This window comes from Tamandua tetradactyla, chromosome 2 (assembly GCF_023851605.1).
Source record: "Tamandua tetradactyla isolate mTamTet1 chromosome 2, mTamTet1.pri, whole genome shotgun sequence".
Taxonomy (NCBI): domain Eukaryota; kingdom Metazoa; phylum Chordata; class Mammalia; order Pilosa; family Myrmecophagidae; genus Tamandua; species Tamandua tetradactyla.
This window is the reverse complement of record NC_135328.1, coordinates 111085988-111106104: the sequence shown is the minus strand read 5'-3', so window position 1 is coordinate 111106104 and position 20117 is coordinate 111085988. Positions and strand designations below refer to the sequence as shown.

The 20117-nt window shown below is 39.3% G+C and overlaps 1 long non-coding RNA gene across 9 annotated transcripts in view; it reads right to left on the bottom strand.

Annotated features, from left to right (window-relative positions):
- The window catches only part of LOC143673679 (uncharacterized), a 207466-nt gene that overhangs the window by 16945 nt on the left and 170404 nt on the right, over positions 1–20117 (bottom strand). For 6 of the 9 annotated variants that reach the window (XR_013170509.1, XR_013170511.1, XR_013170515.1 and 3 more), the window contains 2 exons: positions 16230–17834; positions 9554–14460 (listed from right to left, as the gene is read on the bottom strand). This is a non-coding gene — a long non-coding RNA (uncharacterized LOC143673679). Of the gene's footprint in view, positions 1–9553; positions 14461–16229; positions 17850–20117 lie in introns of those variants that run through there. The other 3 variants (XR_013170510.1, XR_013170516.1, XR_013170514.1) reach the window with 2 other exon arrangements.

Below are 20117 nucleotides of genomic sequence, written 5' to 3'. Positions count from 1 at the left end.
TTCCAATTCTACTTCTATTTATTCCTTGACGTTCCCAGATAATAGACCAAATACTGGAGCCTCTTAATGGCCTTCTAGTATGTACAACACTTTGTTCCATTCAGCTTTAGAAGAAGATAGGAAATACAACAGAAGGGTAACAATGGAGGCCTCATTACCCTTTTTATTTTTGGAAACCCTGGTTCAAGAACTTGGGTTTGAATGAGTCAAATTATGATAACTAACCTGGAAATGGGCAGATTTAACAAGTAGTAATTCACAAGGTTGCAGAAACAGAAGAAACCCATTTTTACCCTCAAGAAAAAGAAGGGAATTAGTCAAGTCAAGCATGTTAAGTTGCAAATCTTCCCATATTTTCCAGGTAAATCACTTGACCATTCCAAAGGCCAGGTGAAAAAAAGGAACAGAGCTTGGAATTATCCTAAAGAGCTCTCTTGGCAGGTCAGAAACACCAGGAACAGGGAAGGCACATTCCTCCACTGTCCTCTTCTCCCAAACAAAATACATTTAAAATGTGAAAGAAATCAGAAACCTCTTTAACACTGATTTACCCTTAGTGCACTAATGGCTAGAGATGAGAGCAAAAGCATTTTGATTAGCTGCTAATAAAACCCTTTAGGAGCAGACTACTCCACAAACCTCAAAGGGAGGATGCTTACCTCTATTCTTCAGGTATTTCTCGCCAAGAATACCCCCAATATTCTTACTATTTCAGCTGCATATGACCATGGCCTGGTAATACCCGCTTTTCTGATATTAGTCTGAAAGGCATATATGCAAATAAGGAAAAGCATAAGAAACTATGTATAAAACTGTGGGAAGATATTCTAACTGGAGTCAATCACTGCTACCACTTGTTGACCTTAGCCAATAACAAGAATGTTTTTTCTCTTTTGTATCTGGAAGATGATCATAAGTAATATGTGCTCTACCATTTTTTAACTTACTCAAATCTCATGTTGCTAGCTAACCACTGTTCACCAAGCACCATTCTAAGTCAACTGCAATTGACAAAAGTAGGTGGTTCCTCGCTTCAGGAACTGTCTAGCAAAAGAGAGAGGTATGTAAAAAGCATAATTACAATTCTGTGCAGCAAATGCAGCATCACCTATGCAAAAATGCACTGGTGGCAAAAAGAATAGTGTGATCAAAGGCAAAAGAGAAGACTTCACAAAAGGGATAATATGTAAATCGAATTACAAAGAGTGAACTGGAGTTTACCAGCTGCACAACAGGAAAAATAGAATTCTTGGTGGAGGAAAAGCATAATTCAAGTTAGTGAACTGCTTATATAATACTGGAATGCGAATGGGGAATGGCAGGAGAGAAGGTTGGATGGAGTTAAAGGTACCATGAATATCTATAAATGCAAAGTCCTTGATAGATTTCAACTGATAGGATCACATTTGAATTTTAGTAACTTACTGTAGGGGAAATTTTGAGGACTAAATCAAGGGGAGAGAAAATAGAATTAGTAACTCCAACAGAAAACAATAAGAGTCTACTATGAAAACCAGAAAAGAGATTAGAAAGATACTTAAGCAGCAGAACCCAGTGGGTTTGATAATGAATTAGACTTTGGCAGTGGATACTCAACAGGAAAGAGTTATGCTAAGGCTGATTTTTTGCTTGTTCTAGGGATCAAGTGAGGCACTGTTTTAAATTATCTTATCCATATAACAATACACAAAGAATTGTAAAAGTTACAAAGAGTGGAATGCTATTTCTGTTGTAAGGTCCACTGAGCTTCTTTGGGATGGTTCTGCATTATCTTGTCCTTTTGCTTTCACTAGCTCCTGTCAAGTATTAAATCATGTGGACTTGGATTAATCCATTATTTAGAATCTGCTGATGCTATTTTATCTTAGTATGGACAATCCTTAGGTCATTAAAAAAAAACTGCAACTCTTACATGCCTCCCTTTCTTGTGGTTTCTCTTTGTTGTAACTTTCATTTTCATTGACCTTTATGATGCATTCTCCACATTCGCTGATGGCAGGACAGGGTTCTGTTCATTCTAAAGTAATTATTTAGATACATTTCACTAGTCTTTAACATCATTTTTCCACACACCATATGGGGCCAATTTCTACATATCCACCAAAAATATACTGTAAATGGCAACATGATGTCATGCAAAGAGCTTGAGGTTTGAAGTTCAGAGCTTACTTGGGATTCTAGTTCTATTGTACACTTGTTGTTGAATCTTGGCCAACCCTCATAAACTCTGAAAATACTCAGTCCTGTTGACTTTATGACATTACCTCCACCATGTAATATCACCACATTGCAACCATAATTTAAGCTCAAACTTAGCCCAAATGCCAGGTTGTATGTGACTTCTCCCCTGATTTTTAAAAAAAAAACCAACTCTCCCTTACCCACATGACTTCTTGTATGGAAATTCCATAAATTGGATGTAATTCCATTTGTTGTGACTACAAACTATTTTTTTCTATTTTCTCCTGTTTAAGAATGTGTTCATCTGGACGGAGATGTCATGTCTTCATTTGTTAAATATAGCTACTGAATACTTACTGCCAACCTACTGTGTCTTAGACACTGTGTTAGATGCTGGTTGTTGAAATTAGTGATACATAGTTCCTGCTCAGGGGGTCACCAAATTTGTGGGAAAGCAGAAAAAAAAAAAACTTTTGTATTTCCCATACATAATTCACCTAGTAGTTAAAGACATGTATGATAAATAAATATATAAATGCTTATTCAGTATTCAAACCTCAGTTCACCATTTTTATATCTGGAGGAAATGTGCCCCATAATGATCTTATTTCACCAGGAGCTTACTGTCACTCTGAGGATGAGGGCTTAAACCCCATCCCAGTTGAGACTCTATTCCTTGCATATGAATATAAAAGCCTAAATATATTCTCTAGAAAATGCCTTATCTGGTATAAATTTCAGATAGCAAAAAGTGAACTTCAAGAGGTTCAGAATCTTAGTTTAGAGAAGTAACCAGAAGTTCAGATAATTATCTGGCACTCATACAACTTGCCTGACATGAAAATAGGGCTGTGAATCTCATAAGATTAGTTGATGTTATGAGAATTTCAATACTCCCTGCTATCACTTGGAAATCCTATAAGAATAGCCTCCATTAAAACACATTTATAACATGCTTCACATTTCTGTAGCCTATATGTCAGCAAAGTGAGCTTGAGATGAAAATGAAACTTGTCTTTTGGCTCCATTCCCTTTCGACACTTAGTCAAACCATTTCTTTACCCTCTGCCACTGTCATCTTATCTGTGAAATGGAGGCAGCTCTAAAGTTATAGTCTAAAGTCATAGCTAAAGTGATATTGAGAAGCTTAAGAATGTAATTGCCCTCACAGTAGTCCCCAATTCAGATACCCTTGGTGATTTATTCATAAACGTTTTTTAAGTTTTTTTAATACACACACACACACACACACACAAAGCAAAGAAACTAAAAAGCAGTAGCTTTAAAGCACTCTTAACATGTAGTTACAGGACTCATCCCAAAGTTTGTCACTGGCGACCATATCGTTATCTCAGGTTTTTCCTTCTACATGTTCCAGAACATAGGAGGTGAGAAGGAATATATATATTTTTATCATCACAATCATCTATTTTTGTGAAAAATAACATATGTACAAAAAAAGCAATTATTTTCAAATCACATCACAACAATTAGTTGTAGAACAGATTTCAGAGTTTGGTATGGGTTACAATTTCACAACTTTTGATTTTTACTTCTAGCTGCTCTGAGAAACTGGAGACTACAAGAAATATCCATACAATGACTCAGCAAGCATACTCACTTGTTAAACCCTACCTTCTCTGTACATCTCTACCATCAGCTTTGATCTTTCTCCCATGCTTTAGGTGTATTTGCAGTATACCCACTCCAACTTTTTCATGTTGGAAGGGACTGTCAATAATATTGGGTCAGGAGATGGATCTAGCTGATGTTTTGGAGAGGCTGGCCCCTCTAGGTTTCAGAACTCATCTTGACCTGGGACCCATCTGGAGATTGCAGTTTTCTGGAAAGTTACCCTAGTGCATGGAACCTTTGTAGAATCTTATATGTTGCCCTAGGTGCACTTTAGGATTGGGTAGGATAGTTGTGGTTGAGGTTTGGCAAGTTATGATAGGTAGCAATGTCTAACTGAAGCTTGCATAAGAGAGACTTCCAGAGTAGCCTCTCGACTCTATTTGAACTCCCTCAGCCACTAATACCTTATTTGTTATAGTTCTTTTCCCCATTTTGTTCAGGATGGAGTTTTTGATCCCATGGTGCCAGAGCCAGACTCATCCCTAGAGGTTTTCTCCCATGCCACCAGAGAGACATTCAGCCCCTGGATGTCATGTTCCATGAAGTGCAGAGGACAATGATTTCACTTACAGAGTTGGACTTAGAGAGAATGAGGCCACATCTGAGCAACAAAAAAGGTCCTCCAGAAGTAACTCTTAAGCATACCTACACGTAGGCTAAGTTTCTCCACATAAAAAATTCACAAGAGCAGCCCTCCAGATCAAGGACATGGTCTATTGATTTAGGTATCCCTGATATTTGACACAGTATCAGGATTTTCCTCAGTGGTAAAGTTTAATAGTTTCATATTTCTTCTCCCACCCCCTAAGGGACTTTGTCAATACTTTTTCTTCCTTTTTAACTTTTTTTTTTATTATATAGTATAACATATACAAAGCAAAGAAATAAAAAAGGCATAGTTTTCAAAGCACTCCTCAACAAGTAGTTACAGGACAGATTCCAGAGTTTGTCATGGCTGCCATACAATACTCTCATATTTTTCCTCCTAGATGCTCCAGAATATAGGCTGGTAGAAGGCTTAAATTTTTTTGTCACCACAATCGAGTTTTTTTTCCCTTCTTTTTTTGTGAAAAATCACATATATAGAAAAAAGCTATAAATGCCAAAGCACAGCACAATTAGTTGTAGAACATATTTCAGACTTTGACATGGATTACAATTTAACAATTTTAGGTTTTTACTTCTAGTTGCTCTAAAATACTGGAGACTGAAAGAGATATCAATTTCATGATTTAGCACTCATATTCATTTGTTAAATCCCATTATTTCTATGTATAACTCCACCATAACCTTTGATCTTTCCATCCCTCTCTTTAGGGGTGTTTGGGCTATAACAATTCTAAATTTTTCATACTGGAAGGGTCTGTCACTAATATGGGGTAAGGAGATGGAACTATCTGATGTTCTGGAGAGGCTGGGGTAAGTTTCTGGACTTATCTGGAGACTGTAGATTTCTGGCAAGTTACTCTAGTGCCTGGAATCCTTGTGGAATCTTACATATTACCCTAAGTATTCTTCAGGATTGGTCCTGGTTGGGGGTTGGCAGGTTATGATAGGTAGCAAGGTCTACCTGAAGCTTGCCTAAGCGTAACCTCCAGAGTAGCCTCTCAACTCTATTTGCACTCTCTCTGCCACTGATACTTTATTAATTACACTTCTTTCCCCCCTTTTGTTCAGGATGGAATTGTTGATCCCACAGTGCCAGGTCTGTATTCAACCTTGGGAGTCATCTCCCACATTGCAGGGAGACTTTCACTCCTGGATGTCATGTCCCACATGGGGGGAGGGCAATGATTTCACTTACAGAGTTGGACTTAGAGAGAATGAGGCCACATCTGAGCAACAAAAGAGGTCGTCCTCCAAAAGGAACTCTTAAGCATGCCTATAAGTAGTCTAAGCTTCTCCACTACCTACAAAAGCTTCATAAGAGTAAGTCTCATGATCGAGACATGGCCTATTGATTTTAGGGTGTCCCTAAAGTTTGACACAGTATCGGGGATTCCCTGATGGTAAGGTTTAATATTTCCATATTCTTTCTTGCATTGCTCAGAGGACATTGCCAATACTTTTTTATTATCTGCTTAATAGTCTCTAGGATGTATCCAGACATTACATTAAGCTATACAGGATTAAAAGACCTCTGTCGGTGTGATAGTGAATACCCTGTGTCTGATGCTCCTTTTATCTACCTTGTCAACTGACGAGTAGAATATATGGAATAAAAATAAATAACAGGGGGAACAAATGTTAAAATAAATTTAGTTTGAAATGCTAGTGATCAATGAAAGGGAGGGGTAAGGGGTATGGTATGTATACATTTTTCTTCTGTTTTCGTTTTATTTCTTTGTCTGAATAGATGCAAATGTTCCAAGAAATGATCATGATGATGAATAGGCAATGATGTGATGATATTGTGAATTACTGATTATATATGTAGAACAGAATGATCAAAATAGGAATGTTTGGTGGTTTTTGGTATTTAAAAAAAATAAATAAATAAAAAGACCTTAGTCTTATTTTGAGCTTCCTGTGTTTTGACTGTTTAAATAAGCTATCCAGACAAGTTGAGTTAGATGATATGCTACTGAGAATTCAGTTTCCAGATCAAATAAACCTTTCTTCCTTTGGTCTCAAAGAGTAGGTGATCTAAAATATAGACAACATCTTCCTTACCCACGTATTTTGAATTATCTTAATCCCGACCTGACCATCTTTGTTCTTACCTCTAAATACCAGGTTATACATATATATAAGAGCCTCTCAAAATCCAGAAATAATAATTACCACTCCAGACCAAATGTGTCTATAATAAGAACTTACAATCGAGGCCTCTGTTTGCTTATAAGTAATTTCTAAAGGAGACCTTACAATAATTGCTCTTTTGTTTCTGGCTTATTTTGCATCCTCAAATGTTTCACAGGTCATTTACAATGCTGCATGAATGAAAACTTCATTCTTTTTGTAGTTGCACAGTATTTGATCACATGTATACACCACTGTATATAGCTAGCTGATGTTCTGGGTAGACTGAGCCCTATAGGTTTCAGGATTTATCTGGTCCTGGGATCCATTTTGGGGTTGTAGGTTTCTGGAATGTTACACTAGTATATGGAACCTTAGTAGGATCTTATATATTGCCCTAGGTGTTCTTTAGGATTGGGTTGGGATGGTTTGGTTGGGGTTGGCAAGTTATGATAGGTAGCACCGTCTAACTGAAGCTTGCATAAGAGTGACCTCCAGAGTAGCCTCTCGACTCTATTTGAACTCTCTCAGCCTCTGATACTTTATTAGTTACACTTCTTTTCCCCCTTTAGGTCAGGATGGAATTGTTGATCTCATAATGCTAAGCCAGACTCATCCTTGAGAATCATCTCCCATGCCACCAGGGAGACTTTCATCCCTGGATGTCATGTCCCATATGACAATGATTTGGTAGGGCAATGATTTCACTCACAGAGTTGGGATTAGAGAGAATAAGGCCATATCTGAGCAACAAAAGAAGCCCTCTAGAAGTAACTCTTAGGCATACCTATAGATAGTCTAAGCTTCCCTGCTACATACATAAGCTTCACAACAGTAAGCCTCAAGATCAAGGGCTTGGCCTATTGATTTGGTGCCCCTAATGTCTGACACAGTATCAGGGGATTCTCTGATAGTAAAGTTTAATGATTCCATATTTTTCCTCCGAACCCTCAAGGGGTTTTGCCAATACTTTTTGATTATCTGTTTAATATATTCTAGGATGTATTAAGGTATTATATTAAACTATACAGGGTTAAAAGCCCTTATTATAATTTTGAGATTACAGTGTTTCAGTTGTTCCAGTGAGTTTTCCAGACAGGTTGAGTTGGATGATTTGCTACAGAAAATTTAGTCTCCAGACAAAATAAACCTTTCTTCCTTTGGTTTCAAAGAGTAGGTACAGTTCTAAAATATAGATGTCTTCCTTACCCCGTGTCCTGAATTAACTTAATCCTGAACTGACTGGCTTTGTTCTTATGTCTAAATACCAGATTATAGATATATAAAAGAGCTGCTCAAAATCCAGAAATAATAACTACCACTCCAGACTAAATGTGTCTGCTATAAGATATTACAATTTGGGCTGCTGTTTTCTTATAAGCATTTTCTAAAGGAGACCATATAATAATAGTGCTTTCATTTCTGGATTATTTTGCCTCACCATGTGTACAACAGGTTCATTCAAATCTTTGCATGCCTCATGATTTCATTCCTTTTTGTAGCAACACAATATTCGATCATATGTATACACCATCGTTCACCAGTCTATTTCACAGTCAGTGCATCTTCAGCCACCTGGATTCATTAGGCATCATTTATAATGCCCAAAGTCCACAGTCCACCACACTCTCAATTTTGGATAATTTCATTGTTCCCAAGAGAAATATAACCAGTAAACACACCCCTCAGCTCATTGGAAATTTTAACCTCCTTTAACTTGTCCCTCCCCCCATTATTTATCCCTGTTGTTGCTGTAGTACTGCTGATGTTTTCCTGTTTAAACATAGCCCATAGCATGCAATAGCAATTCCCCCTCATACCCTGGACTTAAACACTCTTTGTACATGAATCATACCTTTGAATTAGTTCTTGCAAGAACTTATTTATATTTCTAGTGTTAATCAGTGGGACATATAGGTCTATACAATCCTTTTTAATCTTGTTCACCTTCAATATGGTAATTTTACTTATAGACACACTAGAGAAGCACTTTCACTTCTATAATTCCTTTACATTTGAGTTCAACCTCATTAGCTAACCGTTCACCAATCTCTAGCTTCTATGTATCTCTAAGTCCCCTATATTCTGTACTATAAGTCTCTGATTTTACCTTTACCATGGTCATAAAGTGGGGTCATATAGCATCTACCCTTTTGTGTCTGGCTTTATTCCACTCAGTAATATGTCCACAAGGCTCATCCATTTTGTTATGTGCTTCAGAACATCATTTTGTCTTACTGCTGCATAATATTTCATTATATGTGTATACCACATTTTGTTAATCCACTTGTCTGTTGATGGGCATTTGGATTATTTCCATCTTTTGGTGATTGTGAATAATGCTGCTATGAACATTGGTGTGCAAATGTCTGTTTGTATCACTGCTTTAAGCTCTTCTGGGTATATAACAAGTAATGCTATTGGTGAGTCATAGGGCAACTTGATATTTAGTTTCCTAAGGAACCACCAAATTGTCTTCCATAGAGCCTTTACCATTATTCATAACCACCAGCAGTGCATATGTGTCTCAATTTCTCCACATCCTCTCCAACATTTGTAGTTTCCTGTTTGTTTAATAGCAGCTATTCTTATAGGTGTGAGATGGCATCTCTTTATAGTCTTGGTCTGCATTTCCCATATAGCTAATGAAAATGAGCATATCTTCAAGTGCTTTCAGCCCATCTGTATTTGCTCTTCAGAAAAATACCTACTTATATCCTTAGCCCATTTTATAATTGTGTTCTTTGTTCTTTTGTTGCTAATTTGTATATTTTCTTTATTTATACAGGATAACAAACCTTTTTCCAAATATTTTCTCCCATTGAGTTAGCTACCTCTTCACCTTTTTGACAAAGTCTTTTGAGGTGCAGAAGCATTTGATTTTGAGGCGTTCCCATTAATTTGTTTTTTCTTTTGTTGCTTGTGCTTTTGGTGTTAGTTTAGCAAACTACCTCTTGATGTTTCCTTACATTATCTTCTAGAAGCTTTATGGTGCTTTTTTTTTTTTTTTACATGGGCAGGCACTGGGAATCAAACCTGGGTCCTCGGGCATGGCAGGCAAGCACTCTTACCTGCTGAGCCACCGTGGCCCGCCCATGCTAATTCTTATATTTAGTTGTTTGATCCACTTTGAATTAATTTTTGTATAGGATGTAACATAAGGGTCCTCTTTCATTCTTTTTGCTATTGCTATCCAGTTCTCCATGCCCATTTATTGAAAAGACTATTTTGTCCCAGTACAGTGGATTTGGGGGCTTTGTCATGAATTAGTTGACCATAGATTTGGTGGTCTATCTTGGCACTCTCAATTTGATTCCATTGGTTAATACTTTTATCTTTGTGCCAGTACTATACTGTTTGGACCACTGTGGCTTTATAAGTTTCAAAATCAGAAAGTGTTAGTCCTCCCACTCTGTTCTTCTATTTTAGGATACTTTAAGCTATTCAGCATCTCTTTCCCTTCTAGATGAATTTGATAACTAGCTTCTCCAAGTCATCTAAGTCAGTTGTTGGAATTGTGATTGGTACTGCACTGAATCTATAGATCAATTTGCTTAGAACTGACATCTTAACTATATTTAACCTTCCTGTCCAAGAACAGGGAAGAATCTACTTAGATCTTTGATTTCTTTAGCAAAATATGTAGTTTTCTGTGTATTAGTACTTTACGTCCCTGGTTAAGTTCATTTTTAGGTACTTGATTCTTTTGGTTGCTATTCTGAATGGATTTTTTTCCTTAACCAACTCCTCAGGTAGGTTATTGCTTGTGCATAGAAACGCTACTGATTTTGGCATATTAATTTTCTACTCTACCACCCTGATGAATTTGTTTATTAGCTCAAGAAACTTTGTTGTGGATTTCTCAGGATTTTCCAAGTATTGTATCATGTGATCTGCAAATAACGAAAATTTTACTTTCTCCTTTCCAATTTCAATGCCTTTATTTCTTTTTCCTTCCTGATTGCTCTAGCTAGAATTTCTAGTACAATGCTGAATAACAGTGGTGACAGATGGCATTCTTGTCTCCTTCCTGATCTTATGTGGAAAGTTTTCAGTCTCAGTTGAGTATGATATTTGCTATCATATTTTCACATATGCCCTTTATCATAGCAAGGACATTATTTTTATTCCTTTCTTTTGAAGTGTTTTTATCAGAAGAGGATATAGAATTTTGTCAAATGCTTTTTCAGCATCAATCGTGATGATCATGTGATTTTTCCCTTTCGATTTCTTAATGTGCTGTATTACATTAGTTGATTTTCTTGTGTTGAACCATCCTTGCATTCTAGATACATATGCCAGTTGGTCATGGTGTATAACTCTTTTAATGTGTTGTTGGATTCAATTTGCTAGTTTTTGTTGAGATTTTTTGCATCCATGTTCATTAGGGAGAGTGGTCTGTAGTTTTCCTTTCTTATAGCATCTTTATCCAGATTTGGTATTAAAATGATTTTAGCTTCATAAAATAAATTCATTTCTTTGTTCAATTTTTTTGAAAAATTTGAGCAGGATTGGTGGTAGTTCTTTTTGGAATGTTTGATAAAATTTCCCCATGAGGTCATCTGGCTCTGTGTTTTCTTTGTAGGAAAATTTTGGTTGACTGACTGAATCTCCTTACTTGTGATTGGTTTGTTGAGATCATCTATTTCTTCTTGAGTCAGTGTAGCTTGTTTGAGTGTTTCCAAGAATATGTACATTTCATCTAAGTTGTCTAGTTTGTTGGCATATAGTTGTTCATAGTATCATCTTATGATTTCTTTTATTTCTTCAGGGTCTGTGGTAAAGCACACCCTCCTCATTTCTGATTCTGTTTATCTGCATCCTCTGTCCTTTTTTTCTTTATCAGACTTGCTAGTGGTCCATTGATTTTAATGATTTTCTCAAAGAACCAACTTTTGGTTTTATTGATTCTTTCTATTGTTCTTTTATTCTCCCATTCATTTAACTCTACTTTAATCTTAGTTATTATTGTTCTTCTATTTGCCTAGGGATTAGTTTGCTGTTCTTTCTCAAGTTCCTCCAGGTGAGCAGTAAAGTTCTCAATTTTTGCCCTTTTGTGTCTTTTAATGTAGGCATTTAGGGCAATAAATTTTCCTCTCAGCACAGTCTTTGCCACATACCATTAAGTTTTGATATGTTGTATTCACATTTTCATTTGTGTCTAGATAGCTACTGATTTCTCTAGCAATTTCTTCTTTGACCCACTGGTTGTTCAAGACTGTGTTATTTAATCTCCACATATTTGTGAAAGTTCTCATTCTTTGGCGGCTATTGATATCCAGCTTCATTTCATTGTGATCAAAAAAATGCTTTGAATAACTTCAATGTTTTTAAATTTATAAAGACCTGTTTTGTGCCCCAGCATATGGTCTATCCTGGAGAATGTTCCATGAGCAGTGAAGTAGAATGTATATCCTGGTATTCTAGGGTGTAATGACCTATATATGCTTGTTAGGTCTAACTCATTCATTACATTGTTTAAGTTCTCTATTTCCTTGTTGATCATGTGTCTGGTTGTTCTGTCTATAGAGGACAGTGGTGTATTGAAGTCTCCTACTATTATCATTGAAACATCTACCACTTCCTTCAGTTTTGCCACTGTCTGTTTCAAGTACTTTGGAGCTCCTTGATTGGAAGCATAAACATTTAAGATTGTTAGTTCTTCTTGGTGAATTGTCCCTTTTATTAATACAGAGTGTCCTTCTTTGTCTCTTATGACGTCTTTACATTTAAAGTCTATTTGTTCTGATATTAGAATAGCTACTCCTGCTTTCTTTTGGTACAGTATTCATGAAACATTTTTTTATCCTTCATTTTCAGTTTATTTCTATCCTTGTCAAAGATGAGTCTCTTGTAAGCAGCACAGAGCTGGATTATATTATTGATTCCATTCTGCCAATCTATATCTTTTAATTGATAAGCTTACTCCATTAACATTAAAAGTCATTACTGGAAAGTATTTCTTGAATCCACCATCTTATTCTTTAGATTTAATTTGTCAGATCTATATATTCTTTTCCCTCTTTCTCTTTTTATCTTTTAAAGTTACCCTTACTGGTACTTTTCAGTTCTGTGTTCTCCTCCAGACCTCCCTCTCCTGTCTTTTTTTTCAACTAGCAGAACTCCCTTTAGTATTTCTCGTAGTGCAGTCTCTTGTTGACAAATTCTTTCAGGATTTGTCTGTGAAAATTTTAATTTCTCCCTCAGTTTGGAAGGACAATTTGACTGGGTAAAGAATTCTTGGCTGGAAATATTTCCATTTCAGGATCTTAAATATATCATACCACTTCATTCTCACTTCCATAGTGCCAGTTGAGTAGAGTCTGAACTCAGTCTTAGGTGGTTTCCCTTGTATGTAGAAGATTGCTTTTCTCTTGCCTCTTTCAGGATTTTATTCTCCTTCAAAATTTAACAGACTGATTAGTGTGTGTCTTATGGAAGGCCTACTTGGATTTATTCTATTTGGTGTTTGTTGGGATTCTTTGATTTGCATATTTATATTCTTTAAAAGGGCTCAGGGTTTTCCCCTATTATCTCCTCAATTAATCTTTCTAGCACTTTATACTCTTGTCTTCTCCTTCGGGGAAACCAATGATTCTTATATTTGCATACTTTGTTTTGTCCATCAATTCCTTGAGATCCAATTCAAAGTTTTCCATCTTTTTTGCCATTTGCTTTTTTGAGTGTTCAAAATCAGTTGTTCTGTCCTTTAGGTCATTTACTCTTTCTTCTGCCTCTTCAAATCTGCTGTTGTGTGTCTCGAATATGTTTTTTGTTTGGTATACAGCATCTTTAATCTTTGTGATATCTGTTATTTTTCTATTTATTCTTTTGGATTCCTCTTTATGCTCTTCTAGTGTCTACTTGATCTTCTTTCTATCATCAGTCATCCCATTTACTTTATTTAGTAAACATCTTTGGTTAGTTGTTCCAAAGTCTGTGTCTCCTCCACTGTTTTCATTTGGCCATTACCCTGGGCTCTATCTGTCTGCATTATGATACGCTTACTGATCTTCCATTGTCTTCATGGTGTGTAAATATTTTCTGTGGTTTGCTTTAGAAGTTGATTTCCTTAAGTAGTCTAAAGTTGCATGATGGATGTAGAACAGGATGCAGGGCACAGGGCGGGGCACAAAAGTGCAGTGATGCATTGAGGTCAAAAAGTCAGTTTAGGAATGCATAGGTGCCCAGGGGCAGGGAGGAAGTGGCTGTGTGGGTGCAAGAGTTTTGGAGGCGGGGGCTTTGAGTGTATCTGCACAGAGATCAGGGGCCATGGGCCAGGGTTGCCTCTGCATGGGCTGGGGGTGAGAGTGGTTTGGCTACTCAGGTCAGACTTGCCCAGAGCAGGAAGGCCCCTTGACTGGGGGCCATGTGCCTGAGCTGATCTGGGAGGGCCATGGACTTATGTACACCTGCGCAGAGCTGGGAGGGTGGTGCAGTCTGGGTATAGGCGAGTGCCTGCAGCCTTTATGTGCCGGTGATCACCTGCATAGGGCAGGGAGTGTAAGGTGGGTCTCAGGAGGTGCAGGGCAAAGACTGTGCTTATGTAGAAAAAGTGGGTTGGGCTGGGAAGGCGTGTTCACACTTGGGGTGGAGGTTTGGTGTGGATACAAGCAGAGGGCGGGTGGTGGGATAGAGGAACTGCAAGCTCAGGGGTGGGGATTGGGTGATTGCACTCAGGTACATGGGGCGTGGGGTAAGTCACAATGGGGTTGTGCCCATGAAGGTAGTGCATTCAAGAAATGCAGCTTGGCTTACTTCCTTGTCTCCTTCTCCAGGTCTGTGCACTCCTGAGGGCTCCCATCTTCCATTTGGAAAGGGGCAGATTAGGCTATTTGCACCAGCTGGATGGTCTTCAGTTCTCTGCATCTCAGCTCTTCAGGTTTTGTAACAAGGGCCTCCCTGTGCAGTGTAGAAGACACTTTTGAGTCATTTACACCATGGAATCACCATCTCAGTCGCCTTCCCATCCCTTCTATAGCTGTTCCTAGGACTAGGGGTGAACTCGACCTATCCTATTCCACCATCTTTCTGGAACTCCTCATTCACTGACTTTTGCACACATTTATTTATTCATTCAAGAAAATGTATCGATCACCTACCAAATGCCAAATACTGTTTTCCAGCATGCATTACAGGTATGTTAAGGGAAATATAGCATTAAGTAAAAGAGATCAATAGCCCTACCCTCTAGTTGAGGGAGACAAAAATAAATAAGCAAATAAATAAACATAAATATAAACATATGAATTTAGAAATTAACAAGTGGATAAAAAAACTATACATCACGTAAGTGATAGGGAGAAATATAAAGAAGAGATAGGTGATGTGGTGTGTAGCATGGTGGGGGGTGGTTGTTAATTGAATTTAAATGATTAATGAAGACTGGGTCGGAAAGGTGAAATTTAAGAAGGAACATAATGGAGTTGTGGGAGAAAGCAAAATGTGCTCATCCAGGTTTTGAGGGTTATAGGCAAAGGAATCAGCCAGATGGAAAGCCCATGAGGCCAAAGTCATACTTGGAGCATTCAGAGAATTGAAAGATGGGGTGAGGGGGGAGTGAACAAACTGGAGAAGAGAAGAAATAAGGTCAGAAAAGAAATGGAGGATCCAGATTGAGTACGGCTCTGGAGACATTTTGAAGACATTGTCTTTTTTTTTTTTTTTTTAATGAATTTTTCTTTTTTTTTTTTTACATGGCAGGCACTGGAAATTGAACCTAGGTATCCGGCTTGGCAGGCAAGAACTCTGCCTGTTGAGCCATGGTGGCCCAAGATACTGTCTTTTGCTTTGAGTGAGTCACTGAAGAGATCGGAGTGATATAATATGACAAGTTTTCTCAGGAACACTATGGATGCCACACTGACTAGAGACTGCAGGACAATATGTACAAGCTCAGGGTGTGATTTACCCAAACATGTGTCTTCTACTCAACAAAGATGTAGCACAGGGTTTGGAAAACTATGGCCTGAGGGCAAAATCAGGCCACCAGTGTGTTCTTAGAAGACCTGTGAGCTAAGAATGGTGCTTATATTTTGAAAGTGTTAAAGGAGAAGGAAGAGGGAAAACTATAGAGACTGTATATGGCCTGCAAGGCCTAAAATATTTAAGATCTGGAAAATATTTACAACACCTCATATAATGAATATGGCTAGAAATAGTTCCTCAACAAAACTAGAAGGCAGAATACATGAATAAAATACATGAATAAATTGGCTGTGACATTATAGGTGATAAAATACTGTGACATTATAGGTGATTAAAAAAACATCCATGACCTCAGCCCCAATCTTCACAAACAATGTCATTTCTGTGGGGCTACTAGGAAATAACCAAAAGGCACTTCCTCACATAAACAATGTCATAGCTCTTAGGTGAAGCTGAAATAAAATATGTAATGAAAATAAAAAGCATTTTAATAAAGCATTAAGCTTTATAAAATATTCTCATATTAATTATCTAATTTAATTCTCAAATCAACTCTCTGAGGTAGGTTTTGTTTTCACATTACAAGTTACCATACCCTAAATCCTTAGTGATTACTCAAGTGAAGTTGAAATCAATCTAGAATGTTACATCTGTTAATGCCAAGGTTGGTGCCTTAGTTTCCATGCTGCTATGACAAATACCACACAATGGATTGGCTAGACAACAGAAATGTACTGACTCACAGTTTCAGAGGCTAGAAGGCTTGCTTCCTCTGTTGATGGTAGTGTTCTGGCTGGCTGGCAATACTTGGGTTCCTTGACTTTCCCTTTCTCTTCTGGATTTCCACTGACTTCCAGTTTTCAACTCCACCCCATACTTTTCTCTTTAAAAGACCTCCAGTAAAAGGATTAAGATCCATCCTGATTCAATTGGCCACGCCTTAAGTAAAAATAACATCTTCAAAAGTTCCTATTTACAATGGGTTCACATCAACAGGAATGGGAGTAAGATTAAGACAGGCCCTCCAGCCCCACTTAGGGTACATAAACCAATCTGCCACTGTTGGCTTTCTCCCATGCAAATATAGGATGAGAACAGGATCCACAGGTCCTCCATTTAAAGATGGAACACCAGGGCCATGTATTTCTCTTCTGTACTTCCTGAAACCATATTTAAATAAAATTATAGAAATGATAAAATTAATAGACCAGTAAAAGCTGGAAAATGTGAGTATGAAAGCAATCAGTCACAAAGACTGTGATGCATTTGTAGAAGGTAAAACTGGAATAGAGGAGTCATGGATAAAATAATCAAGAAAAGACTAACCTATGAAGGAGTTGTTAGAAAGCCAGACTTTTATGGTGAGCACTGCTTGTAGTGAAGGGCAGAAGAGAGGAGAGAGGCTGAAAACAAGGCGACTACTTAAAGTTATTTGGGGATGGATTTCATTTAATAAGTTCCATACACCTCTCGGTATGCCCCAACACTAACACTACAAGAATTATACAAGGTAGCTGATATGGATTGTTGGTGAGTATGCTAGTTTGAAAAGGTTTATGTACCTTAGAAAAGGCATGTTTTAATCCTAATCAATCTTGTGAAAGCAACAGTTTCTTCTATTCGCTATTTAGTACTATAGGTTGGGAACTTGATAAGGTTATCTCCACAGAGATGTGACTCAATAAATTATGGGTATTAAGCTTTGGTGAGAGGGAGATGTGACTCCACCAATTCCAGGTGGGACTTAATTAGTTTAATCAGAAAAGGGACAATATGAAAGTAAAATAATTTCAGAGGCAGAACCATGAGGCTGAGGTCTGAAGTCAAGAAGCCTTGGGCTAGGAAACCACTCTTGGTTTCATACTTCACTCCCCTGACTGAAAAGGGCACAAATTGCTCTTCATGGGTAATGTACTGAGCAAGCTACACCTCCTGCCCCGAAGCCATTGCTCTGGGCCCAGTGGTCACCCACCTGCTCATCCCTCCCGCTGTGTTCCCCTGGTAGGTCGGGTATATCCTGCTGCCCCTGCGTCCCTCCCCAGCCCTGTGCACAGACTCTTCAACCCAGATGCAGGAATTTACAGTCTCGGATTTACATCACCCGGAAGAGGAAATATCTGATCCAGCTGACTCAATGCTCTTCTAAAGGGGTACTTCCTTCTGTGTCCAGATGGGATCCTTGGAAGAAGCTGGTGTTGCCTCCTCAAAACTCCAAGATGTTCAGCCCCTCTTCTAGAATGATAAAGATTCCTTCCCCAGGGCACAAATGGACTCTTACCTGTTTGCCACCTGCACAGGCTGTCATTCGCAGTAGGCCAGTACCATCCAGCCACCTGCTGCATTCTTGCCTAAAGAAGAACGAACTGAGGAGTCCAGAAGACAGCAACAAAGGGTTAGCCAAAGAGGAGGAGGATCACACAGAAACCAGAGAGCAGCAAGATCAGAGAAGGGGACACCATAATAGTGAGATATAACAACAACCAAGCCCGTGGAGAGGGATGGAGTGGTCACTTGCTTTCAGTGTAGCTCTGGGCATCTAAAGGAAAACTTTCCTTCCCAGCCCTCAGAAGATGGCTTGTGTCAGATGGCCAGGAGTTTACTGTGAGCTCATTTGTCAATGACTGTGCCATCACGAGCTCACCCAGGCCAGCTGGTAGTGTCCTACCTCTTGGAAGATGTGATCCAGATACAATAGGTTTTTCTGGCCAGTCTCATCCTGCCCCCGCTACTGGAGAGGTTGCCAGAGGAAGTGCTGGATGGAGGCCATCAGCTCAGTTTTCCAGGTTTACAGCCAGGGAAGGAGACATTGGGGGAAAATTGTGCAACTATTCCGTCAAGGAACTCTCCTTCTCCCACACCTGCCAGATGTAGACACTATAAAAGGAAACTTCTGATGTCACTGCCATTGTCATGGGGTAGAGGTGAGCTGCCCCCACCTCGGAAGCATCCTTGGGTAGCCACCACCAAAGATACAGATGTGGAGAAGAATGCTGAGCCGAACAGGATCATAATATCTTGGAGGAGGATGAAAGTGAGGCCACGTCAGAGAGCAGTGTTGCTGAGCCTGCTCCTTTTTTCACTGCCTGGATGGTAGACACCCTGACCCAAGCTGTCTTCACCCTTTTGTTTCCGATTATAATCTCAACAGCAGTTGCTGACTTGACTGACCCCCAGACCAGGTCCATAATCCTGTCTAGTCCTGTACCTCCCACCACACCAACTAGTAATGATTAAATATCAATTCCTAACTCTCCTCTGGCTGTTCCTACACAATCTTTCTCCCTTTAGATTCAATCCTCTCCTCGAGGTTCCCCTTACTCAGAATGGTGGCCCTTCACATTCACTTACAGTTGCAACATCTTTAATTGTTGACCTCCCTACACCTCCTAACACTTTAACCCTCTTCTTCAATCATACCACCCTCAGAAATGAATCACCCATGCCTATGTGTATAGATCCCCTTCCTTCATTCTTACCAACCCCTCCCATAATCGCTTGCCCCAACACCCTGGCTTCACCAGCCAGCCCATCATTACTACCCTGGCCACTTCCACCATCAAAGCCACCACATTTCCACAGTGGGCCTCCCAGCCTGACTCAGATCCTAGTGAAACCAGTAGGGACACCAGTCCCCTTACCTGGCTGTCATTTTCAGGTCTCCCCCAGACCCAACTCTAAATTGGGGTTCCCCTCAATTTCCCCATGCTCATCATAGTATGGACTGGACACCATCTGCAAAGGCCCCTGGCTCCATCAGCCCACATGAATTTATGGGCAGTGTACCCACCCAATTTTCAACCTTCCTGTTGGCACAAGAACAAACCCTCAGCCCACATTTGGGACTCCTCAAGGAGAACAGCAGGGAGTCACTTTTCCCAGTGCTCCTGTCTTCACTGGCTTTCCCATCACTGCATCTATGGCTACCTGCCCTCCAGCTGGCAGTATTTTTGCAGATTCAGTGTCCAAGCCTGTGTCTGATCTGAGTATATGGATACCACACCCCCTTTGAAGGCTGTCATCTATCTCCAGTCTCCTGCTCTCTCCCAGGAGAACATCTTCCTATTCACAATGCACTTCCTGGTTCTGAAAACACACCACAGAAAGTCAGCACTTTCTCAAGCCAAGTCTCCATTGGCTTGCCTGTACAGTCAGTCAATAACTCAGCTGCAACTTACAACTTACTGTTTTACCCAGGAGCGAATCCTCAGCCCACGTTTGGGGTTTCCATTGGACAGCAACTGGGAGCCACTAGCTTTGGCCTTTCTTACTCTCTGGCAAATCTGGCAGTGCCAGCACAAGCTGCAAGCTTAAGCTCTCCTGCTGTCCAGTCACCCAGTGGCAGCATTACACAACCAATGTTTGCAGGACTGACATCCCCAAGTTCCAGCTTTGGAATCCTGTCAGCACTGAGAGGGACCTTGGGAACAATATGCCTCCACTGACACAAACATGACTTCTGGCTTTGCAACTGCCATGAGGATGCCCAACACTGGGAATAGTGGCTCACTGTGTGCAAAGACCAATCCAGAACCACTTACCTTTATTGGACCTGCAGTACTGACAGGAAATAGAAGCTGTGGGGTCAGTGTACCTGCCCCGGGATCTAGCTCCATTTCTGGAGTTCTTGACTT